At 45.1% G+C, this 26,756-nt stretch overlaps 1 pseudogene; it reads left to right on the top strand.

The window, feature by feature from the left end:
* Nucleotides 1-7,426: 7,426 nt before the first annotated feature.
* Nucleotides 7,427-8,003, top strand: LOC110563684 (large ribosomal subunit protein eL28-like; annotated as a pseudogene).
* The last annotated feature ends 18,753 nt before the right edge of the window (nt 8,004-26,756 follow it).

A 26,756-nucleotide genomic window follows, 5' to 3' on the forward strand; every position in this document is an offset into this window, starting at 1 on the left:
GTTCCCAGCAGCAACATGGTGGTTCACAACCATCCATAACTCTAGTTCCAAGAGATCTGACACCCTCTTCTGATCTCTGTGGACACAAGGCAAACATGTGGCATACATATGTTCATAAGGTTAAACATAATTAAATAAACCTTTAAAAAAATAAATCCCATTCACTCTATGGAGGTCTTGTAGGAAGAGCTCCATCTCCATCTGTGACTCACTGATTTTGAGCTTCGTCTAGCCAGTGATGAGGAAGTAACCTCTATCTAGCACTCACTGGGACTGGGCGGCCTGCAGGGCCAGAGAGCAGTATGAGCCTGAATGGAAAGGACATGTGGATCTAGCCATGCCTCCCTGTAGCATTTATTTCTGTGTGTGAACACTCACAGCATTACTTTGCCATATAACATACATATACCTAAGATAAGATAACAAAATAAAACTTAAAGTGGTTGTTCTATTGTTATAATGCTCACCTGTTTCTCAACAGACTAACATTTGAAAATGTTAATCAGCAATTTTAGACCTAGGACTCTTCCCCTCAATAATGAATGAAGAAAGAGACACAGACCAGTGGGGTAGAATGCCTTGCCCCAGATTACACAGGCAGCAAAGCTGGCTCTCAACCTCAGTTTGCCTACACCTTGAACCAGGATAGGAGGCAGACAGAGCCTGACTCCACCCAGAGCTAGTAGTTTGAGGATGAGGGTCAAAGCAAATACTAAGAGGAACCATGTCTCACCAAGACCCCAAAGGTAATGATGGTAAGCCCTGGGCTGTGTCCTGGTCAGTGGATGTTGGAGATGGATGGATGGTTGGAGCTTGAGCTGATGGAGGACAAGAGAAAAAAACCACCATCTGGTTGGCGCTAAGATGCACACTAGCAGTCAGTGGGGGTCTAAGACATTCCTAGTTTAGAATTATCTGTTTTACAGTTTTTCATGCTTTGCAGTTCTAGAGCCTTGAGTACACTAGGTTTGCACTCTGACAGTCCCACATCCCCAGAACTTTGGTGGCCTTTCCACCTTTTTAAATTGAAAATGAAACAAAACAAAACTGTATAGGCCAATGAGATGGCTTAGTGAGTAAAGATGATTGCTGCCAAGCCTGAAAACTTGAGTTTGATCCCTGGGAACTACATGGTAGAAAGAGAAAATTGACTCCCTAAAGTTGTTCTCTGACTTTCATCTCCACCCTCATACAAATAAATAAATAAAGATACATCTTGAAATAAAAGATGATATTATTAATATATATTTTATATTTTATAGACTGTATAGTGTATTGCTCCCATTGCGCTAGCTGGTTTTGTGCCAGCTTGAGGTAGGCTGGAGTTCTCTGAACAGGGTAGAGCCTCAGTTGAGAAATGCCTCCATAAGATTTAGCTATACAGCATTTCTTTTTTGTTTTTGTTTTGTTTCTCCAGGACAGGATTTCTCTGTGTAACCTGGCTGTGCCAGAATTCACTCTGTGTATCAGGCTAGCCTGGAGGTCAAAGTTTGCCTGGTTCGGCATTTCTTAATTAGTGATTGATGAAGAGGTGTGGCAGGTCAGCTGGAGCTGGAGAAGCAGCTGTGATTAGGAAGAGGCCAGCTTTGCTTTCTGATCACCTCCTCCTGAGGGGGGAGCAGCCTTGCCAGGCCACAGAGGAAGACAGTGCAGCCACTCCTGAGGAGACCTGATAGACTAGGGTCAGACGGAAGGGGAGGAGGACCTCACCCATCAGTGGACTTGGGGAGGGACATGGGTGGAGAAAGGGGAAGGTGGGTGGGGTTGGGAGGGAAGAAGGGAGGAAGCTACATGGGGGGATACAAAGTGAATAAACTGTAATTAATAAAAATAAAAAATAAAAAAATTTCAAAAAAATAAAAAGAAGAGGCCAGCATCACTGAGACAGTTTTCTAGGAAGTATTTCCTCAGGGTCAGCACACTCCAGAAGTGGGCAAGGTTGTACTTCATGCTGACAGCTAAACTTTGTAGTCTGAGGCGTTACTGGTTTTGAAGGCATGAAGGCATCATGAAAAGCAGCTGAAGTTTGACATTGTGTAGCAGGGCTGAAGTCCCTGAAGAGAGCCTAAGAGATACTGTTGGTGAAAGTGCAGCTCAGCTGCAGCAAAGGACCCCAACATTTTAAAGATGTCAGTGCCATGGGATGACCACCATGAACAGCAGCAGGTATGGAGTGAAGCCAGCTGAAGCCTACAAGACAGGCTGTGTGTGCTGCAGGGAGCAGAGCTGGAGAAGTGACTCAAGCCCTTTGGAGGAACCCAGAAGATCACAAATGGATCCCATATAATTGAACATTGAGTTATTTACACTTTTGGAGTTTAGTTTTGCTGTTTTAAGACTGTGACTGTACCCTAGTTCTTTCCTCTTGAAGTGTTTAATTTTTTTATTTTATAGAAGCCCACAATTGAAAGATTTTAGATTTTAAAAGAAGACTGAATTTTTAAAGACTGCAGGATTTTTAAATTTGGGATGTTTATGTTAATGTGTGATCTTGGAGAAGAAAAGAAAAGAAGGGTTGTGGCTTAACAATGAAGTGTTTGTGTGTCAAGTTGACAAAGGTTCAATTGTGCTGGCTGGTTTTGTGTTAACTTGATACAAGCTGGAGTTACCTGGAAGGAGAGAGCATCAACTGAGAAAAATGCCTCCACTAGATCCAGATGTAGGGCATTTTAGTATTGATGGGGAGGACCCAGGCCACTGTGGGTGGTGGCATCCTTCGACTGGTGTCCTGGGTTCTATAAGAAAGCAGGCTGAGCAAGCTACGAGGACCAAGCCAGTAAGCAGCACCCTTCCATTGCCTCTTTGTAGCTCTTGCATCTAGGTTTCTTCTTTACTTGTGTTGCCATCCTGACTTTCTTTGATGATGCACTGTGATGTGAAAGTGAAAGGTGAGTAAGCTCTTTCTTCCTTAACTTTCTTTGATCATGATGTTTGGTCAGCAATAGTAATCCTAAGTAAGACACTCATCCATTTAAAAAGCAAAATTTAATAGCTTTTATCTAGTTGGGCCATTGTGAGTCCATTCTAGAATATTGTCATAAGCTGAGGATGAGATCTTATGCCTTTAATTGCCACACAAGCTCTCTCCCTAGCTGCCAGCAACTGTTCTTCTGCCATGGACAGCTTGGTCCAAACATTTCACACAGTGTCAGGTACCATGTGTGGTCCTTTGCACCAGTGATACCCTTGGGTTCATCTACACAGGCCTGACTTGAAGCATCTTTCTTTGCTCTTTCTTCCTCACTGTATCACTGTATGGCACAGGTATTCTGTGGTATAGCTGTGGACCATGGATGGGGCTCTATTTCCTGAGTCCCAGAAGGATGCTCCAGGAAGCTCTTCCACACTGTCCTTTATTCTGTCTAGAATGACCCTGGTCTCAGTTTCTAGCTTTCTGACCTGAGACCCCTCTTTTAGATATGGCTAGAGACTATGCCTATGCCATCTCCTACCTCATATGCCTCTAGTCACAAGGGAGCTGGCATATAAGATATCAAAGACAAGGGTGCTTGCACTGTAGCATTCATCTGACTACCCCCAGCCCTGGGTCTCACTCGAGACTATCAGGCTCCACTTCCATCTGGTGTGGATTAGAAAGGTTGCCAAGATGCAGAGCAGACCACCTTTCAGCCCACTGAAGCTTTTAAGCATGCTCACCACAGCAGGAGGTGTACAGAGGCATAGTGGCTTCTACTTCACTGTGAGAGAATGCCTTGGCTCTACAGAATTCACCGTGCAGCAGCCCTAGGTCTTCATTTCAGAAGGCTTGGGTCTCATATGACATCCAGAATGCTACCACTTCATGCTCTAGTTACCGTGGTGCTCACATCTGGACCACCACAATTCTCTGCAGCATGTATAGATAGGCTGGGTCACAGTCTCTGTATGGAGCAGCATACAGACGATGCCTGAATTGGGTCCTCCCTGTGGGAGATTTCTTGAACAGGGATCAGTAAACAGCATGCCAAGGAGCTGTTAGTGAACATCCTGACAGTTCTCAGCTGAGGGCAGCTTTTACTAGGATTCCACCACTGTGGTGGGAAAGCAGGCTACTGCCAGTAAGACTTCACATGCAAAATCAGGCAGCAACCAATAGTATTAAGCAGATTCCACTGAGAACCTGGTTCAAGTGTAAGATGTGATAGAGAACTTGCCTGAAAGCCACGGAACTGAAGTGAATCACCTTGCAGTCTATTCAGTATCTTCAGAGATTGTGCTAAGAAAAGAGTAGTATTGTCCTGCTAGGAGCAATTAAACAGCTATCTGCTAGCCTGCAGACGCCTGTCCACAAATGGCCTCGGCAATTTCACATCCTGGCATTCAGTCACTGCTTTGATGAGGACTTCTGCTCCTTGTGAGTATACTGGTAGAAGCCCTCATCCCCAGCTCCTCCCTGTCTTTCCTTGGAGTGTCCCACCCCATCGTCCCTTGGTTCTAGAACTGCATAAAGCTTCCAGACTTTGTGTTTTCCTTCAGTTTGATGACTACCACATGAGAAACAGCAATGCCAAGATCCTTTTGGAAGGTGACATGCAGACAAAAGCTGTGGGATAGTTGCTGAGGTGTAATGGTTGCCTCTCAAGAAGTTATCATGAGCAAGCCTCCAATATTTCAGAGCAGAGCTCCCCACAAAGAGTGGAACAGAATGGTTAGTTGTTCCTGAACCCTGATAACCAGTGGCCACAGCCAAAGCTGTCACCACACCCAAACCTCAGAAGGCAGGAATAGGAGAGGTCAACCTTATGTATCCTGAGGCCTCTGGATGGCAATGTTTCCTCCCATCTTCCAGCCAGGTCCATGGAGATACTTGCAGGCTCAGAATTGAGGCAGGCCCATGCTGAGAAGCATGCAGAGTTCACCCACAGAGTAGGCCTCACTCACATGTCACAGATGGGGAAAATGACTGGCCATTCTGGAGATGAAGGGTAGAGATCCACAGACACCAAAGTTTCTCCTGGAGAAACCTCACACCCATCTGTCTGGGAGCAGTGACAGAACACAGGGCACATGGAGTTTCCCTTGCCAATCATCGATACATTGACACCTCTAGGGGGAGCTCTCCTCTGGAACTGGATCTTAGAGGGAGGTACCCTGGCACTATCTCCCCCCACACACTGGCCCTGAGGTGGGGCTCCTGTGTGGGTTGGGCCTGTGAACTCAGGCCAAACCCTAGAAGAAAGGATCTGATAAGGGAGCCCCTCCTGGAAGCTTCAGGGATGACTTCATCGAGTCATCACCTGGGATGAAGAAAACAAGGGCCTGGTCTTCTGAAAAGACATTCTTGAGGAGGGAAACCTTAGTCTACAGATCCTCTCCCATGAAGCTTGCCCTGCACTCTGTTCTTTATTGAAGGTGCCCATGGGCCCTTCTATGGGCACCACACTGCCTGGAGACAGACACCAGATCTGTGAGTTCTTGGTGGTCCTTGATCTGGGAGCTAGGGAGTCTTTTGTAATGTGTGGTGCTCTGTGGGTGCCTCTGGCCAGTGCTGTGCCCAGGTCAGGAAGCAGTGCACTATCTAAACCTTGGAGGAGAAGCTAGAGAGGACAAAAGGCAGCCACATTAAGGAGCATTCTCTGGGGTTGGGGCTGAGGTGGTCTTTTTACAGATCCAGCTCATGACCTTAATTTGTGCCACAGTAGGTGCTGCTCAAGTTGTTTCAAAGTAACACAATGAGGATCCTAAAGGAAGGTCAGAATAAGACGTTGCAGGGGCTGGTGAGATGGCCCAGCAGGTGAAAGAGCTTTTCACACAGTCCTGACCTGAGTTCAATTCCCAGAGCCCATGTGAGGGTTAGGAGACAATAGAGTCCACAAACTGTTCCTCTGAACTTCTCATGAGTGGCATGGCACATGGGCACACACACACAATAATTGTTTTTTTATAACACTGTGGTTTGTTAAAATAATAATAATAATGTGGTCTCAGAATGTCAAAGAATGTGTTGGATGTGATATCTGTGTGTTCTTATTCATGCGAGCGTTCTGTGGTGACACAGGCAGGAGGTCTAGTAACAGTCATCTATCCCCTCCTGAAAGCATAGGCAGCAACAGAATGGCAGCTCAGATGTGTGTGGCTTCAGTAGAGAATAAGATTGATTGCTAATGCTATTGTGTGTGTTCTACATCCCAACAGAAGAAACCTCTAGTCTGCCTCTGCAGGTTAGAAAAACAAGCTGTAGCTGCCCTGAAGAGATGGAGTCAGTAAACCTTTGAGAAGGTTTAAAGACTGAGAAGCCACAGGGTGGCCTGGGTCTGGGTGTGTCCTGAGAAATAAACCCACTCAGCAGAGCCCTCAGGATTCCTAGCTTACTGGATCAGGGCAGATGGAGAAACTGTTTGCAGCAGCTGTGGAAGGAACCATCTCCTAGCTTAATAAATTCATTCCAGGGTCACAGAACACCATGTCCTCTGTTATACCCCTCCAGTGCTTCCAAATGGGCCAGTTGTGAACAGAGGCTGTGTGCTCCAGCTAACTATGTCCTCATAACCTCTTCTCTGGCAATGCTGGATGTAGTACTCAAAACCCCCAAAGTACATCAGAGCGGCATGTGGGACATGGGACACAGGGAGGGAGGTGGAGAAGTGAGCCTCTGAGCTCCTTCCCCACCCCTTTATCATATCTGTAACTTCCCCAGACTCTAGGCTATAAAGTTCTCTCCCTGCTCCTCTGGGTTTGTCTCAGCTAAGGACCCTTCAGTCTGAATGGCAGGACTCCCACCTATCTAGTCTAGCATTTACCTCATAAAGGAAGTTTGGGGATTACTGGCTCCACACAGCTGAGCCACGTGGGTATGTAAAAGGCTGGTGGGCCTAGAATCACTCACTGCAGGTCCCTGTCCTGGGGTCTGCTCAATTTCAGTTCTGACTTTTAGAGACTTGAGGTGATTCCCTCTCTTGCTCCACAGAGAAAATTCCCTGAGCCCAGCCTGGCCAAAATATAGTCCAGCCCAGGAGAAAGATGCTTATGACCTCACAGCCTGAACTGCTATGGCTCCAAGATCTGATAACCCACTGAAGCCAGCCCTGGCATTTCCAAGTGTCTTTCAAGTATTTCTTGGAGGAAAATGAATCTCTTGTGAGAGAAGTCCAAATTCCCCGGAGTCCCTAAATATCCTTCCTCCCACCTGCCCTCCTAAGCCTGACCTTCTCCTAAGGCCTGAGCCCCCTCCAGAACAAAACATTCATGCCCACTGCTGGGTGTGGTGACACACACCTTTAATCCCAGCACTCAGGAGGCAGAAGCAAGTGTATCTCTGAGTCTGAGGTCAGCCTGGTTTACAAAGTGAGTCCAGGACAGCCAGGACTACAAGACAAACCCTGTCTTGAAAAACCAAAACAAACAAACACCCAAAAAACAAAAATCCTATGTCTATGTAGGTGTCCTGGGGGAGTCTACGGCTGCCATTGAGTGAGGAGCTGCAGACATGTCAGCCCATCCACAATGGATGGTCATTCAGAACTATTCCAGTTTCCTGATCAAGAGGAACAAGCAGATATACAGCACGGAGCCCAATAATCTGAAGACCTGCAACTCCTTCTGCTACAACAGGCTGATTCATCGCAAGGCGGTGGGTGTGGAGCTCGAGGCCAATGGCAAAGAGGTTGTGGTGGTCATGAAACACAGATCTGGTCAGGGAAAACCTGCCACTTCTTATATGAGGACCATCATCAACAAGAATTCTAGGGCCATCAGCGGCATCAGGCACATGATCCAAAAGAACAAGTACCGCCCTGATCTGCAAATGGTGGACCATCCGAAGGGCCAGTGCCATCCTGCAAAGCCAGAAGCCTGTGATAGTGAAGAGGAAATGGACTGCTCCACCAAAAACTCCTGAGCACACCCCAGAAAAAAAGAGTCCACTGACTTTTTCAACCACACACACACAAAGTGTCCTGGGGCAAAGCACCACATTTCAGGAGCTTATAGCATATTCATCTACTCTCAGTTTTGAAGGCTCGAAGTCCAAAGTCAATATCTTGACTTTGGCTGGATTTTCTTGAGGCTTGTCCCCTTAATGTGCAAATGGCATCTTCTCCCTTTGTCTTCACTTGGTGGTCTCTATGTCATGGTATTCTTTTCTTACAAGGTACCATTCATGTGGGATTAGGGATAATCTCATAACCCTATTTAACTTTAATTACTTCTATAAGGACCTGTCTCCAAATCCAGTCTTCTAAGAATGTCAGTCCGTTTGGGGACCTTTGCCACCATGGTGAAGGATGGAGGTCACAGGCTATAGGAACACCCCATCTCTATCATGAACTGTTGTGATCCTGTCTTCCATTTGATCTTCCATTTTATCTCTGTCCCACATTTTGGGAGCCTAAGATTAGATTGTATTTTGCAAGTCTCAAAATCAACACCTCCCTCCCCTGGCCAGCATGCATGCAGGGCATGTTGAACTGCTTTGTGAGTTGATGGTAAGGTACTGCCCAGAACCAAGAAGGTGAAGCCAGTCTCCCATACTGAAGAACAACAGACAATAGGAGGAGATGACCAGAAAGGAAAAGGGAAGTGGCCCCTCCCTTGCATATGTAGGTGACCAGACCCTCAGTGGCATCAGAGAAAGACCCTACTCCAGCCAGTTGCCCTGTTGGTAAAGGGATCTTGCACTGTTGTTCCTTGAAGGTCTAGTACATCTTTGTAGCATATTCATTGTCCTTGTGAAATCTTCCAGCACATTCCATGATATTCATTGAAGGGCTGGTTGTAGTTCTCCTCCTGCTGGGGGGCTGCCTCCCAGCAGCCCAAGAAGTCAGGAAGGGCAGGAGATGAGAATCATATTTGGAATGGCCAAAGAGAACCATACAGGAATCACGCACCCTGGGAACAGCTGATGGCTAGTTCAACTTTACTTCCAGAGAACAAAGAATATATACCCCTAGGGGAGTGGGTGGGGGCTCAAAGAATAGGTGAACATAATTGGTTGAAACTAGGCATTTCAAGGATGCTTGATTTACATTATATAGCATCCAATCATAAGAGTGGGATGTTAGTGCTTGGTTAATATATGGCTAGGCGCAGGGAGGGGAGAGCTAACAGGGAGCTGTGTCAGAGGCCATATATCAAGTGTAGATAGAGGAATCTGTTATCTAAAGGCAATCTTCAGATGAAGTCAGGCAGAGAGCAGAGGACCCCGCTGAGGGGAGGAAGTTCTGCCTTTAGCACCGAGCTCAGAATGGCTATCCAGTACAGGCAAGAACTGCAACCTCAACCAGCAGGGACCAAAAGCTGGTCCCCCCACTTCTGTTAAAGGGGAGCAGAGGACTCACAGATGAGCTTAAGTAGGGTAAGGTTTGCCTCTTAAAGGTTATTAGCAATGTCTGGGGACATTCTTAGTTGTCTTGTGTAGGTGTCAAGAGAGCTAGTTACTCAAGCACGGGCATTGGCAGAGACCTGGGTGTTGCTAGATGCAAGGGTGCTCAGTATAGCCTTAGTTACAAAACCAAATCAGGTATAAGTGCCAGCAATATGGAGACTGTCCATCTCTCTCCTGAGGGGAAACGGATAGGGTAGGGCTAGGAGTTAAGAGCCCATGTTTATTTCCAACCTCTCTATCAAAGCTGACAAGGGAGTATGATGACAAAGCTTACTGTGGCTGTAAGCGTCCTTTGCACTAGTCACCTCAGCACAGCAAAGTTGAATGAAGCTTTCATTGTGGGTTTAGTACAAGGCCAGTGCTGCTCAAATTGAACTAAGCCTGCAACCAAGGGAGAGCAAGAACTGCAAAAATTACAGCTTTGCCCAGAGGCTCAAGGGAGGAGCAAGCCTGGAAAAGACCCTCTATCGTGCTGGAGGAGGCCTGTGACACAGAGGCTATGCTAGTTTTCAGATCAGAAGGCACATGTGGATACCTCAGACCAGGCCATGGAAATGGAGGGAGGGAGGGTAGAAACACGGTCACCCTGCTGAGAACTGGGCCAGAAAACCCTCGGGTTAATCATTTTCCTGCACTGGTTTGGGGAATTAGATGGAGTGGGTTTTCCTTGTGTTTTTCCTTTCTCTTTTTCACTTTTGATGGAGTCACAGATTGAAAGTGGGCTTGACATGCAAAAAGGCAGTTCCCAGAACATGTGGCTCACCACGTGGGTCTGTGAAGGAAATAGGCATCTAACACAGTGGGAGTACCTGACTCAAATATGTAAAAGGTGGCAATGGTAAGGGGCTCAGAAGCTGGAGCTGTTTTCTGCGGTGAGATGCCGGGTTTCCTCAACTGCGTCCACACTACAGGAATGGAAGATCTGAAAAGCTCATCCCTGACTTGACTCTGGGTCAATGGTCTCATTCCTCTTCCTTCCACAACAGAGACATCTTTTTTGGGGGTGGGACATTATCAAACCAACTCCCAAAGCAGCAGAGACAAAGAGGGGATGGCACAGGTATACGGTCAGCCAGGCTCTTAACCCAGGCACAAGTGCCTAGCAGAACAATGGCAAGCTCAGAACTAAGTGAAAGAGCAACTTGGACCAGGTAAGGAGCCAGCACCCATAAATTGTGACCCCCCCTCTCCCAAGGTACAAAGACCCTCATTTTGTGGGGGGCCCTCCTCAGCCTTCTGATGGGCCTATAATTAGGTTTATTGTAATGACAGCTTGGATTTATGGGGTGTTCAGCTCCCAGAAATGCTTAGTTCTCAAGCCAAATCCTGTTGAGGTTTGCAGAGGAGGCCAAGTGTTAATTGGCTATTGGTGTTGAGGAAACTGAGGCACAAGTAGATTAAGAGGTTTGATCAGGTCATGAAGAAGTTAAAGCAGCAAAATGGATCTCAGATTTCAGAGTTCTAGCCTGAATGCCATCCTAGGCCTGGCTTTATCATTTCTAGAGTAGGATTTGGAAAAAAAAAAAAAAAAAAACAAGGAATGGAAAGTGGTAGGCAGGGGCCCAGGCACAGCAGCCTGAGAAATATCAGGACCCCGTGTTCTGGGAAGCCTGGCATCTCCTGGGGCAGCCCCACCTACCAGGAAGGAGGTCCTGTGGTGGCTTGTCTGTCAGTCCTCAGCTTGTACGGAGCCTGCCATTGTCTAACTATATGGTCTGAAAGAGATCCAACAGCACATGGATATGTAAGCAATTGGAGATGACAGTGTACATTGGAGTCAGGCTCCATGAAGATGAAAGACAATGGTGATGAGCAGCAGGGAGCCATAGATGAAAGTCTCTCTCTGCAACAAAAAAGGGTAGGGGCTTTCTGCAGTAGTGGCTTGGTGACTCTTGTTCTGAGCAGAGGATGTGAAGCCCTGCTGAAAGGGAGTGGCTCACCTAGAGCCCTGTGACCCTGCAGTGCTAGAGACCAGCTCCAGCACACAGGGTGGGTGGCAGCATCAGCAATGACCAACTGATGGCTGATGTTTCTCTCTATAACACTTAAACTCTCAGGCTGGTAGCGTTGTTACTCTTAATCTTCCTGGCTGGTAGCCTTGCTATTTGGGGCTCTCTCTCTATACAGTTCAATTCTATGTGTACAGTTTAACTCTATTTACAATTTAACTCCCAAGAGCCACTGGTCATGAGAACCTCTAAAGGAAAAAACAGCAGAGGGTCTTAATCAGTCAAGCCAGGTGGCCCCTTTAACTCAGAGGTCAAGTGGCTGCAGCCCTGACAGCTTCTTGCTAAATACAAGGGTTGTAAAAAGAAAAATCTTAACTTAATAGCTCAGAAGTGAGCAGTGGTTTGCTGGAAAGTGGAGTCCTAATGAAGAAGTTTGAGGAAACACTCCGGATTGCTTATCACTTACTAAACTCAATAACTTAGAAACATGCAAAAACGTATACCTTTGGCAGATAAAGTAGGCAGATATTTACAAACCACACACACAATCAATAGACAAAACAAGGGAGCTCCCAGAGACACTATTCATCCACACATATGCAAGCATACAGATATAAATATACATATATACAATATATACAGACAATTAGACAGACACATTTTTGGATGAAGTGGGTGGCTTCAACAACTCTTTAATTCTGTCTTGGGTTTTTATACTATCTATTACAAAGGTTCTTGATGTATGGAAAAAATACATCATTCAAAAATTAATGCATAGAGTAGGACTGTTAATCCTAATAACTAGTTTGTTTATTATAATTTTAAAGCAAAGGATCTTAATCAGTCAAGCCAGGTGACCCCTTTAACTCAGAGGTTTTATCTATATGATCATTATGAGTTTAAAGCAGAAGTTTTATCTTATTTCAAACATACATTATGTGTTCAAAACAAGTTTTTATGTCAAGGTTTTTCTAAGAAACAGGCGTCTGTCTTATCTTATATAGCTAACCAGTTATTTTTTGTTTCTATATTCATATGGTCTTCCTTATTGTGCTGTACACCTACTCCTTATCCTTGAATTAAACCTAGAATGAATGTAAGTCATATGGAGGTCCACAGAGCTCCTAGTAGTTTTAATTACACTGCAGGAGGGTTTTAAAATTACTTGAATCAAGTCAGAAATTCTTTAAAATCATCATCAGTGGTTATGAAATCATCAGTCTGTTTAAACAGCACTATGAAGCTAGATCTTCAAAATAATCTGCAGGAAATCTGCCCAACAGAGTGAAGCAATAAGCAGTGAGGGTCTCTGCCATGCCAGATACATGAGACAAGCATGGAAAGACAGTATAGCAACAATAAGCAGTCTCGAGGCAAAATCCTTGGGGCCTTGCTTACACCAGGGATACACCCATCTGTCAGCCATGCGAAAACGAGTGGGCTGCCTCCAGGAAGCTCACTTGCTTGTTTCTGCCAATCCAGCGTGCAATTGCTCCCAGTGTTGCAGTGCAGGCAGAGTGTGGGACATGGTCCCTAGTAGTGCGTGACACTGTTGACAGGCTTCAAAGAAGACAGGCCTGGTCCAGATGACATGAAAAATCAGGACAGTGGTGCCTAGAGCAGTAGCAAAGGCCAGAAGAATGTGTACAAAGGCTGGAACAAAATGAGCACCAAGGGTTACCATAATTTATTCTAGATCAGAAGGACTTCCCGATACATGGGGAAAATGAAGACATCACAGGGCTGGATACACACACAGCAGTGTATGGTTGTGTCTCTATTCTTTCCTTACAGCATAGGTGTGACTAACAGAGGTCTTCTGAGCCTGGCTATCACCTCAGTATAGGCCTGTAGACATCTTCCAGCCTCCACCCACTATGACTGGTCCTCCTCAGAGTCCTACACCACAGCCCCAGTCTCCATGGTCACAATGAGAACTTTTTATAAAGGCCAACAGCTTAAAGAAACTAATGACAAGTGTTTCTGTCTTCCCACATTATCATCATGGGTAATCAGCTGTTCTTACAAGGACATCAAGTTGATCGATGTGAATGTGGAAGACTTCAGAAGTCCATTTCATAGTACCTGATGACATCATGGAAACAGAGCATGACTCAGTGAGTGACAGCACTAAGTAACAGGTGAGAAAGTAGCCTCTCCAGTGGTCTTCACCTGTTAAGCAGCCTCTCTAAAATAGTCCTGGATTTCTTGGCCAACTCCTGTGTACTGTCTCTTGCTGGAGAAGCACAAAGTGAACTCTCATCTGACTGCTAGCTAATCTGAGCTGGGACATCGACATCATGCAGCCACCACTCCTTCATGTCGACTAAGTCCCGCCTTTAGAGACAGTGCAAGCAAATGCTGCTAAATCTCTGTGTGAGTCTTGTTCATGTGTAGTGTGCATTATCCAGAGCTGCTACCTAGGACCCATCTCAGCACCTGGCTACAGCAAGTGAGCCCTTTCATCTAGGGTAGCAGGGCCCCTCACTGAGATCTGAAAAACAGCTTCCAGGCCAGAGTCAGGCACTCAGAGGGAGGGCTGTGGAGATCCATTGCTGCCATCTGGCTCTGCACCAAGGAGCAGATCATGGAGAGGTTGGTGTCCTCAGAGAAGAAGCACCCTTCCTCTCCAGGGTCCTGAGTGCTGACTGGCCTGTTCATCTTATCATTAATGAAGCCTATGAGGTCTTCATGGGGTCCCTTGACAGATCCTGACTGGGTGCCCTTTGGGGATGTAAAAACCCAGCCAGTGCTTCAGCTGAAATATCTCCCTCCACTTTTCCCTTGAAGCAGTCCCACAGTCCAGCAACACAGCTTACTGGGAAAAGGCAAGTAAAGGTACTTGCTGTCAAGCTACTTCTCACCTGAGCACTTTCCTATGGAGCACATGATGGAAGCAAAGAACTGACTTCTACAAGTTGTCCTCTGTCTTCCATACCTGCTCCCTGCCACCACAAAATCATTAAATAAATGTAATTTAAAAATAGTTTAAAGACAGCACAATAAAAACTGCCTAACAAAACAACCCAGGCAGACATGCAGATGGGCAGGAACCATTCACTCAATCTGCAGTATGCAATGGGATTTCCCAGAGTGCAGCTGGTATACAGCTCTACTGACTGTACAATGGCCAGAAATGGGAGCAAAAAGCTGCTGAAGCCAGGAGACAGTGGCTGGCCAGGTCAGGGAGAGCCAGCAGAAACTGCTTGTTGGTTTCCAGGAGGTTTGTGGGGGACATGGAACCCAAGCAGTAAAACACAGAACACGTGTCCGTGGGCTACGTTTTTTATTTGTGTATTTTTTAAACAAACACTTAATTTGGGCTACAATGAGCCAAATTAATAAAATAAAAATGCATGTTAAATCAAAGAATTTAGTTACTAAATTTCTGTTTCTCAAAATAGCAAAAGTGCTTATAAGTTGAAAATCCAGAGTACTAAACAGTATACAAAGGAAGTGTCTATCAATTCTAACATACACAAAACATTTATGAAATTTTAATTATCCACAGTTTGAGTCAATTTACTGTTGCTGTAACAAAATACATTAGGCTGAGTATTTATGAGAGAGAGAGAGAGAGAGAGAGAGAGAGAGGTATTTGGCTCAGTTTTACAGGCTGAATGTTAAGCAGCATTGGAAGACTCTTGTGAAGAGCCCCTAGCCCTGTCATACCAAGGTGATAGCATCATGGTGAGAATGTATAAAAGGAAGTGATCACATGATGATAGGTCAGGAGAGGGCAAAGGTCACTCTTGCTTTTTTTTTTTCTTTTGAGAACTAACTCAGGGTCCCAAAGAACTATATTAATCCTGTCCAAGGACACCCTTCCACATGGTCTCTCTGTTTACTGAACCTCCCAAAGGTTCCACCACCACAGTCATGCTGGGAACACACTGCATCCAAAGTATAGCCCAATGATGTCACAAAGGCTACAGATCTGCTAAGCATCCTGGGGCATCTTCAAATCAAGGAACCATTTTGAGGCCAAACACCCTCACACCCCCACACCTTCACACCCCCACACTCCCACACCTCCACAAACCCACACTAGGTATTGTTAGGAAACGTGCGCCTGTGAAGATTACACGGCGGGTTCACAAATCACACCACGAGATCGGTTCCATGTGGGAGGTTTATTAGGGGAAGGGAGAAGGGGGTTGCAGAGAGACGGAGGCGGAAGAGGGGGGGCTCTAGGAGTTCTCTTATAGGGTGACCCAGGCCCATACACAGGTAATTCCAGGTGGTCAGCAGGTGGTCTGGGTGTCTTCACAAATGCCTGATAACCGGTTTGTCAGGTCCCTTGGGGCTGGCCGTAGGGGTACCTGATTACTGATCCCAACAGGTATGGGTTTCTGGGGTGAGGCACAAGTTCATAGGGATCAATGTTCACTTCTAATTCAACACATGCTTTTTCAATTTCATCTTTTCTTTCTTATGAATTTGAATGATGACAAAATAGCTCTCGGGATGCTCCTCCCAGGAGTGAGTCTCACAGTTAAGTGAGGCCAGTTTAATTGCCTGTTATCATATGCTTCAAACAGAAAAGCCAATTAAGGTAATTTAAATAATGACTTAGTTTTTATTCAAGTCACTAAGTAACAGCAAGTCTTTTGAACACTCATTCGATGAAGCCCATGTCATTTGTTGTTTCTGAAAATGCAAGGTATGAATGTAAATTCAGTTAACTCTCCAACAAGGTTGATACAATCTTTTGTTTTTCTAATGAAGACATAAAAATAAATGGTGGAGCCACAGGGCATTATGGTAACATGTGCCATTACTGAGCTGACATGTGGGGCAATGTGACTTTAACTGAAGTAAAAAGCCACTGGTAGCAGAATTTACAAAGATATTTTACATCCACAACCATAGTAGCCATTCGCTTATTAGTGGAGCAGGATGTGTTCTACCTTTGCAGCCCATCTCAGACTTCAGAAGTGCTCAGCTCTGAGGACAGTAGCTTGCTAACCCCTCTAAATTGTTTGCAATAATGCTAGGTGTGTGTGTGTTAAAGAGAGACGGAAACAGCGAGACAGATGTGTGCACACGCTTTCACGTGGGTGTGCATATATATGTGGCGTGTGGACGTATTGCAATCAATTTCTCCAAATTTGGGTTGTATTTTGTTCCCAAATGGAAATTTTTAATCAATCAGCAGACAGCTAACGAACAACTTCTTCTTTTAAAGCCTTTAGCAAATTATCACAATTATTGAAAATTCAATTGCACACAAGAACCAGCTTAAGTGACTCCAGCCCAGAGTGGGAAGAACTTAAAAATTCTAATTGCTCTTAGGAAGACCTGGGTTTGTGGGCCAAATGTTCCACATAGCTTATATATTTTTTAAATTCTTTATTAATTACACTTTATTCACTTTGTATACCCCCATAAGCTCCTCCCTCCTCCCGTCCCAACCCTCCCTTCCTCCACCCTCTGCATGCATGCCCCTCCCCAAGTCCACTGATAGGGGAGGTCTTCTTTTCCTTCCTTCTGATCCTAGTCAATTAGGTCTCATCAGGAGTGGCTGCATTGTCTTCTTCTGTGGCCTGGTAATGCTACTTCCCCCTCAGGGGGAGGTCATTAAAGAGCAGGCCAATCAGATTATGTCAGAGACAGTCCCTGTTCCTATTACAATGGAACCCACTTGGATACTGAACTGCCATGGGCTACATCTGTGCAGGGGTCTTAGGTTATCTCCATGCATAGTCCTTGGTTGGAGTATCAGTCTCAGGAAAGACCCCTGTGCTCAGATCTTTTGGTTCTGTTGCTCTCCTTGTGGAGTTCCTGTCCTCTCCAGATCTTACTGTTTCCCACTTCTTTCCTAAAATTCCCTGCACTCTTCCCAAAGGTTGCCCATAAGTCTCAGCGTCTGCTTTGATAGTCTGCAGGGCAGAGCCTTTCAGAGGTCTTCTGTGTCAGGCTCTTGACTTTTTCCCTCTTTTCTCCTTCTTCTGATGTCCATCCTTTTTGCCTTTCTGGATAGGAATTGAACATTTTAGTCAGAGTCCTCCCTCTTGATTAGTTTCTTTAGATGTACAGATTTTAGTGGGTTGATCCTATATTATATGTCTATATGAGTGAGTATATACTGTGTGTCTTTCTGCTTCTGGGACAGCTCACTCAGGATGATCCTTTCCAGGTCCCACCATTTACCTGCAAATTTCATGACTTCCTTGTTTTTTATTGCTGAGTAATAGTCCATTGTGTAGATGTACCACAATTTCTGTATCCATTCTTCAGTTGAGAGGCATCTGGGCTGTTTTCAGCTTCTGGTTATTACAAATAAAGCTGCTTTAGCACCATTGTTGTGGAATGAGATTTAAGAACCTGTGGTTTTTAAACTTAAATTTGACAAAGCATTGAAAATTTTATTTAATAATTTGCCTTATAATTATATCCATAGAGGTAATCTCTGGGACACAGAACCTGTGATATCTGACACTTTGATAACAATGACAACAGAAGCCTTCCCTCTTCTCTATAAAACTGACTGGATTCAACCTCACTGGATACACTTGCATTCCTTCATATGCCTCAAATGCCATTCAACCCAGCAGCAAATTCAAATTATTAACCAAGAAATGTCTTCTTAAAGATGAGTCCAGGCAGGTTCAAGAACACATAAAAACAGTAAGAAGTTGGTTAGGGTGATGCCCATCTGTGTTCTCAGCTCTTAGGAAGCAGAGGCAGGAGGATCATGAGTTGAAGTCCAGCAGTCCTATAGAGCAAGATCCTATCTCTAAATAAAACCAACAAAACAAAACAAATGCTACACTAGGGGCTTGAGAGGGGCCTCATCAGCTTAGGGGCACTTGCTGCTCTTGTAGAGGACAGAGTTCAGTTCTTAGCACCTATGTGTCGGCTTACAACTATCTGTATTCCTGCCTCAGGGAATCTGATCCCCCTTCTGTTCTGGGCATGCTGCACAAATGTGGTACAGACATACATATGTAGGAAAACAGTAATACATATAAAATTTTTAAATATTAAAAGATAAACCTTAAGATGATGTTCTTCTTGAGGAATACTACCCTAGAATCAAATAAAACTAAAAATCTAACTAAAGAATGTGAATATTTAAATTACTATTCAGTTTATAGTCGCTTCTTAATGTCCAGATAATCAATGCAAAGACAGTATTTATGTTTTGTTTTAATAAGAGAAATGTTGTTTTTATTTCTTAGTAAAGTATTTTGTTTTACAGTCAATATGTATTTCATTTTAGCTGTGTTAGATGCTCAGTGGGTAAGAGTACTTCCTTCAGAAGTGTAAGAACCCAAGTTCAAATCCTACTCATCCACATGAAGAACTGGGCATGGTTGAGTGTTCTCATAACTACAATGCTGTGAGGGACTGGAGAAGGGGACATTGCCAAGGACTGCTGGCAGCAAGATTAGCTCCAGGTCTAGTGAGAAACCCTGTCTCAAGGAAATAAGGTGGAAAGTAATGGAACAAAACACCTCAAGTTTTTCTCTGACCTCTGGGAGCATATGAGTGTGTGTACCTACATGTGTGCAAACAAACTGCATAACACACATGCATGTGAACACACACACACATACACATTTCTTTGAGGGACTGTAGAGTTGGCTCAGTGGTAAAGAGTTCTGACTGGTCTTCCAGAGGATCCAGGCTCATTTCCCTAGTACCATGGAAGCTCACAATCTTCTGTAACTCTAACCCAGGTAGATCTACTGGCATCAGTGGGCATGCATGTGCATGGTACACAGACCTGCATGCAGATAAAATATCCATACGCAAAAAAATAATAAAATTTAATAGCTGGGTGGTGGTGGCACACACCTTTAATTCCAGCACCGAGGAGTAGAGACAAGCAGATCTCTGAGTTTGAGGACAGCTCGGTTTACAGTGAGTTCCAGGACAGCCTGAACTTCACAGAGAAACCCTGTCTCAAAAAAAAGCGCCAGATTGATTTCCAGAGTGGTTGTACAAGTTTACGTTCCCACCAGCAGTGGAGGAGGGTTCCCCTTTCTCCACAACCTCTCCAGTAAGTGTTGTCACTTGAGTTTTTCATCTTGGCCATTCTGATGGGTGTAAGGTGAAATCTCAGGGTCGTTTTGACTTGCATTTCCTTAATGGCTAATGAGGTTGAGCATTTCTTTAAGTGTTTCTCTGCCATTTGATATTCCTCTACAGAGAGTTCTCTGTTTAGCTCTGTTCCCCATTTTTTAATTGGATTACTTGGTTTGCTGCTTTTCAGCTTCTTTAGTTCTTTATATATACTGGATATTAGTCCACTGTCAGAAAAAAGGTTAGTGAAGATTCTTTCCCAATCTGTAGGCAGTCGTTTGATTTACAGAAGCTTTTCAGTTTCATAAGGTCCCATTTATTGATTGTTGCTCTTAGAGCCTGTGCTGTTGTTGTTCTGTTCAGGAAGTTGTCTCCTATGCCAATGAGTTCAAGGGTATTCCCCACTTTTTTTTCTAACCGATTTAATGTGTCTGGTTTTATGTTGAGGTCTTTGATCCACTTGGACTTGTTTTGTTCAGGGTGATAAGTATGGATCTATTTTCATTTTTCTACATGTAGACATCCAGTTAGACCAGCACCATTTGTTGAAGATGCTATCTTTTCTCCATTGTATGGTTTTGGCATCTTTATTTGTAATAGCCAGAAGCTGGAAAAAGCCCAGATGTCCCTCAACTGAAGAATGGATGCAGAAATTGTGGTACATCTATACAATGGAATATTACTCAGCAATGAAAAATAAGGAAATCATTAAATTTGCAGGTAAATGGTGGGACCTAGAAAGGATCATCCTGAGTGAGCTGTCCCAGAAGCAGAAAGACACACAGTATATACTCACTCATATAGACATATAATATAGGATCAACCTACTAAAATCTGTACATCTAAAGAAACTAATCAAGAGAGAGGATCCTGACTAAAATGCTCAATCCCCATCCTGAAAGGCAAAGAGGATAGACATCAGAAGAAGAAGAAAACAGGAAACAACCTAGGAACCTGCCACAGAGGGCCTCTGAAAGGCTCTGCCCTGCAGACTATCAAAGCAGATGCTGAGACTTATGGCCAACTGTTGGGCAGAGTGCATGGAATCTTATGTAAGAAGTGGGAAATAGTAAGAGCTGGAGAGGACAGGAACCCCACAAGGAGAGCTACAGAACCAGAAAATTTGAACACAGGGAACTTCTCAGAGACTCATACTCCAACCAAGGACTATTCATGTAGATAACCTAGAACCCCTGCACAGATGTAGCACATGACAGTTCAGTATCCAAGTGGGTTACATAGTAATGGGAAGAGGGACTGCCTCTGACATAATCTGATTGGCCTGCTCTTTGATCACCTCCCCCTGAAGGGGGAGCAGCCTTACCAGGCCACAGAAGATGACAATGCAGCCACTCCTGATGTGATCTGATAGACTAAGATCAGAAGGAAGGAGAAGAGGACCTCCCTATCAGTGGACTTGGGGAGGGGCATGCATACAGAGGGTGGAGGAAGGGAGAGATTGGGATGGGAGGAGGGAGGAGCTTATGGGGGTATACAAAGTGAATAAAGTGTAATTAATAAAAAATAATAATGATACTAATACCAATGCTAATACTAATACTAATATAATAATTTTAAGCAGCATGCTGTATATTATAGTATATGCCCTTTGCCTCCATATGCTAAGACTATCTAAAAAAATTATTTTTCTCCAGCTTTGCTGAGTTCTTTGTATCCAATAAAATGGATCAGCTTTAAGCATATAACGTGCTGTCTGGAGTAATTGTTAACCATTTTACAATAGTCACCATCACCAGTCTCATTCCTTATACAAGTTATGCTTTCAATGTTGCATCTGGGAAACCAGAATTATAGATGGCTGTGAGCTACTTTGTGGGTGCTGGGAATTGAACCAGGGTCCTCTAAAAGAGCAGCCAGTGCCATTAACCACAGACCATCTCTCTAGTCCTACTTCCCTGAAGTTTTGTGCTTTAATATACACAACCTATTTGAGTTCGTGCTGTTGATAGTCCCAGGAGAGATTTTGAAGCTGAGCTAAACATTTGTTGCTCTATTTCTACATCTTTATTCTGTTGTATGCATCTTGTCTTTCTGTCTTATGCTCAGTAGTACTCACAGATAAAAAAAGCATCAAGAGTGCCCATGGAAGGTGGTGGGAGGAAAAAAGTTTCTACGTGTGTCTATCCAGTATGTATATACATATATGTGTAACTATAAGTCCATTTTAAAGACTTTACCTAAATTCTCCACCCTCTATCCTGACCTCCCTTTTCGCTTCCCTTGCCCCCCACTCTCACTCATCTCTTGCCCCACAACATCAAGCAGTGTCAAATGAGATTGTTGGCTGCTCTACTCACTGACAGGCCTGGGGACTCACACCACAGCTTCAGACTTAGGAGGGAACAAGTTCATTCCTCTCAGGAAGTGGGCTGGGCAGGCAGGGGAAGTCAACAAGGCCCTGACAAGAGCTAGGACATGGATACCAGCCTGGTCATGAGGTCAGTTCAGAAATTCTTTGGAGGTAGGTGTCAGGGACACCACCCTAAGCAGAAAGACTAGCCACCAGGAGAAGCATAGCAGCTGAGTGAAGACCCCAAGTCCCAGCCTTGCAAACCTGAGCATATGGGACCCTCCACATGGTGACCCCACTGAGCCTCTCTAGCCTTCCCTTTGAAATCACAAAAGTTGAAGGGTATCATAGCCTGTCTCAGAACAAGAAGTTCAAAGGTACAGTATGATTCTCTGAGATGTTTGGGGCTGACCCCTTTGTGTCTGCCCTCTTTCCATCATATGTCCTTGGACAGAAGGCGCAGAGCCCAGAGCACATATTCTTTTAAGAAAATGGCTCTGGAGTCCTCAGGCTGTGAGAGGGAGCCTGTTATGGACACAATCACATCACTGAAGGCAAAGGGGCCATGGTGGGATGGATCTGAGAGGGTTGTGCTCAGATAAAATCTGGTTATGCTCTGTGGCTGCTGTTGACACTCAAGGATGAAGATGACTCACCCCAAATCCCCTGAAGACAAGCGTCCACAATGAGAGCAGATTACTTCCTGGCATCCAGAGGGTATTTTGTACATACAGATGTTCTAGTAAACATTTATTTACTAGTTCATTCATTTAAATGAACAATCAAAAGAAAAGAAAGAGGAAGAAAGGAGAAAGGATCTGGTTTCCCAAAGAGAGCTGTGTTCCTGGAGTGGGGATGAGTACTGGGAGCTGGACAAGCAGAAGAGCAAGTACCAGTGAGCTTTACATCAGAGAGGGCCCAAAATAGGACACAGAAGCAGGCTGGGCCACTGAAAAAATAAATTCTGCCAGCATTTAGTGAGCATATACATGTGCTCTAGGATCCTCCCCACAGTCTGCCAAATAAGAACTCTGCTCACCTGCCATCTCTATTTACCTGTCACATCTACCCACCTGCCTGAGGTCATACTGCACTGTTTCCATGCACACACACACATACACACTCACACACACTGAGTTCCTCATGATGAGACAGTTCCTGTGCCAATACACTCAAACTGGGAGAATCTGTAGCCTCTACAGAGTAGAGGCGGGCAGCTGCTGAGGAGATAGGCTTATGAAGAACACTAACAGTACCAAAATCTTAATCTAAGTTTCAAAAGATACTGGCTGAGAGGTACCAGTGCCTGATGTAGGTGTGGCCTCCAAGGAGATCTAGTACTTGACAGATTTAGTTTCTTTCATCTTTTTCCACTTTTCTCAAAGGTTGTATGGGTCAATGTCAGGAAGCTTGCTCTGCTTCCAGAAGGTTCTAGTCATTTAGAAAATAAAGTAAACAAAAAGCCATTAAGGCAATTTCCTGAGGTTCTGGAAGGCAACTGTTCATTAACCTAGTGCTTTGCTTTGAGTACAAATGGACCCTGGTCAGAAAAGACAGGTCAGACCCCTGCCAGGTACTGTCATTTCTTGGGCAGAGAAGACTGAGGTGACATGCTTCAGATAAGTAGGAACCATCATTTTCCCCTTTATGAGAAACTTGGTGATTAGTCCCTGCTGGAAACATCCTAGTTTCACATCAGCCAGCATCTCAGTGAGACCTGGCTCATTTCCTGAAGTCATGGGTAACTGCTGAGGTTTGCCTAAGACGCCTCTCATATGGCAGTGGAGACCAGAACAAACATATGCAACTTCTCACCCTCCAGGACAGTAATGGCTGAGAGAAGGGAGTGGCTTGGCTCTGATTCCATTTTGAGCCCCTTAGGGCCATGCTTTCCGCTTCTGCAAGACTCTTGTGATTTGGGCTTACCTAGAATGATAGAGAATGGCAAGAGAGTTATCTGCAGAGCTGGCACCCTCTGCAAATTCCTGCCTCCTGCCTCTGCCTGCAGCAGCACTTAGCTCCCTGCTGCAGCCTGCCTGGCTGGGAGCTCTGACTCTTAGCTGCCTCCCTGATCCTTGCCAAGGTGAATTATTCATGAACCTAACTGCTGGTAGAGTTCCCATGAAGGCTACTAAGGGAACAGCCTGTATGTAACCCGAAGCCTAATAAAGGTGTGGGGCACTGGGGGAAGGTTGTGATGGAGCCTCCAACTTTATTGCCAAGTCAAGCAGAAGGAAAGCCATTTCTCTGGATGGCTGACATGGCCAGATTAGATGCAAGGCAAGAACTTTCCTCTTCTGCCACCATTTCCAGGCTCCAAGGATATGGCTACTGGGAGTTGAGCACTGGGCCTATGACTTGGGGTCCCTACGCTGGGCCCTGAGAACAGGCAGGAAGATGTGAGTCTAGGCCTTGCTGAGCACAAAGATCTTCCCATATCTGTGCCCGGGTTTCTATGATGGTGGTGTGGTTGTGGGGTATAAGTGCAACAATCCCCTTGAGACAGATGGCAGGAGACCTACCCTGCTCTTCCCTAGTGGCCTTGGAGCCCTTTCAAGAGATGACATCGGAGATACATCTGAAGTCTAGGCAGGCCTGTGGCTTTGACAGCCATTAAGATGCTATATATAACCTCTGAGAATTGGAGTGTCCTCTAGAACAAGGTATAAGAGCAGAATCTGAGGAGTGGCTATGTCCTCAGGGAGACCTGGGAATTTAGCCCAAAAGCCTGGTCTGGTCCAAGACTCTTCATTCTTCTGTCTCAGCTTCCTCTTATGTAAAACAGAATGAGCTAGAACACTCACAGCAAAGGCCCCATCAGCATTTAATATTGCTGGTGTGTTTTGGTTTGGTTTTTGTTGTTAATAAGACAAGATCTTACTCTGTAACTTAGGCTACCCTAATTACTATGTACCCCATGCTGATCCCTCAAACTTAAGGCAATCTTCTTACCTCAGCCTTCTGAATGCTAGGATTATAGGCATAAACTCTATGCCTAGATCAGTTTTAAGATACAAGAAAGTGCCAGTGAAGAACAGAATGGCCCTCTTCCACTGCCCTGTGCTCCACCTTTCTCTTCCTGCCTCCCACCCACCAGGCTGAGTGCAACTTGGCCTGGACCCTACTTTAGAATCTCTCTGTGTCCCAAACTTTATCTCCCCAACAGAAACAGCTGTCAAGTCAAATTTAGACTCCTTGCCCAGCTCAGGTGTCTAAACTCACAAAACTTGAAGAGCCAGTTCCTTAGCTCACTTGAAAGGTCAGGAAAGAGAAGAGAAAGTAGCTTTGGAAGAAGAATCCAGGGGGTGCTCTGCTTCCAGAAGAGGCCAATACCAGATGCCTGTACCTTTCTGCATCATGGCTCAATCCAGAGACAGCCAGGAAAGGTCTAGGCAAGTCTTTCCTACAAGTCTGGGTTCTGAAAGTCCACAGGAAGGACAGGGCAGGGCAGAATGGTCAGCTTTCCTCTAGAAGCAGTTGTACCCTCTTGACTCTTTGTACTCATTTGGAGACTCAAGGTCTAACCTGGGCTTATCTCTCCATCTGTAGTATGAGACCTTCCCATGCATCATCTTCATCATCTCTCCCTTAAAACCTACCTGGGTAGCTGAAGAACTCTCTGGAGCATGGACAATTCTCTGCAGTGCCCTCTGCTCACAGGCGGCTCTTGGGTTCTCCATCTGCTGGCTTTTATTTAACACACCATCATGTACCACTGTGTCTCCACCTCCCAATGGGACTGTCAGTCATCAGGGTGTCCCACCTTGAAGCCCTAGCATCCTGTTTTCTCTGCCAGTAAGCCCCTTGTCATTGACCCCATTGACAAGCACTAGCCTCAGAGGAAATGTGACTGGAGGACCTAATAATCACATCTCTCGGCTTTCATCACAGCCACTGTCTGGACTGTGCAATCAAACTAAGCTCTTATCAAGTTTAGAAATCACCTGCTCCCTCACTGGACCCAGAGCTCTTAAAACAGGGCTGGTGGCTCCACAGTGCCGGTCTCATTCCTGGCTTAGGCAGCTCAAAGTTCAGCTCATTGTAATTTGAGGGACTCGGGCTTCAGACAAGCCCTGGGCTCCAGCCACAGAAGCTGGCCAGACTGACTTTCTTGCTGGTGGTCTGCATCCTTACGTGCAGAGTGCGTCCAGCCTCTGAGTCAGAAGCTGCTGGGGATACACTTGCAGGCCTGCTGTTTCCAGCATGGATGCATCCATAGACAATGGGTCACCAGCAAAAAACTCTGTGTCTATAGAATGATGAAACAACTGTTAGGCATCCCAAGCAATGACATGGCTTGCCGTTGCCTATGAACAGGAATTGTCAGAAAAGGGGCTAGAGAAAGAACAATACTGCTCCTGATTCCCCCTTGCTGCTCCTGGTTGCTGTTGTGAAACAAGAAGTTGAGTTCTACTGAAATGAGGACTGGACTGGCTCCAAGGAACCTGATGACCCTGACCAGCAGGAAGCAGCTAAGAAAGAACTGCACCCCCTCTCCCACTAACCCTTTCTCTCTCCTACCTGGTGTTGGGGTGTTGAGAGGGATTGGGGTAAGAGTCGGGAAAAAAAGATAAAAGAAACATAAGAGTTTTAAAAAAAAGGTACAACAATAGAGGCTTGAGGACTGAGCCCAGTATGCCTAAGGGCCAGAGTGAGTCTGCTGTTCAGAGCACAAGCAGCTGGACTATTCCCATAGCATACCTTGCATCTTTTTTCCTGTCTTTTGTCTTGGAAGTATCTAGGTCTGCCCATCCAACCAGACATCCTTCATGTAGCTAAGTCAATACATAAGACCTGGATTGTCATACTTCCACCCATGGTGGAGGAGAGCTTCCAGGTTATGCAGAGGCTGCCATTTCCTTGGATCCCTATAGGCTTTGTCTTTTATCTTCTCTGGGCAAATTGACTCTCCTGTCTCTTCTTGGTAGCGAGAGATGAGGTTGGGAGGCCCCCACATCATCACTTGCTCAGGCTGTGCACTGCTTTTCAAAAGCACCTGATGCTTGGGAATGCATTACATGAAAAACTAGAGACATGCAGTTAAAATCCGTAACTGTTCATTCACTTGAGCTGTCAGACAAGACTTGTCTCTACCTTAAGGATCAGAACTGTATTGAGGTCTATGGCATGACACCCTGAACAT

This window comes from Meriones unguiculatus, chromosome 17 (genome assembly GCF_030254825.1).
Source record: "Meriones unguiculatus strain TT.TT164.6M chromosome 17, Bangor_MerUng_6.1, whole genome shotgun sequence".
Lineage (NCBI taxonomy): Eukaryota > Metazoa > Chordata > Mammalia > Rodentia > Muridae > Meriones > Meriones unguiculatus.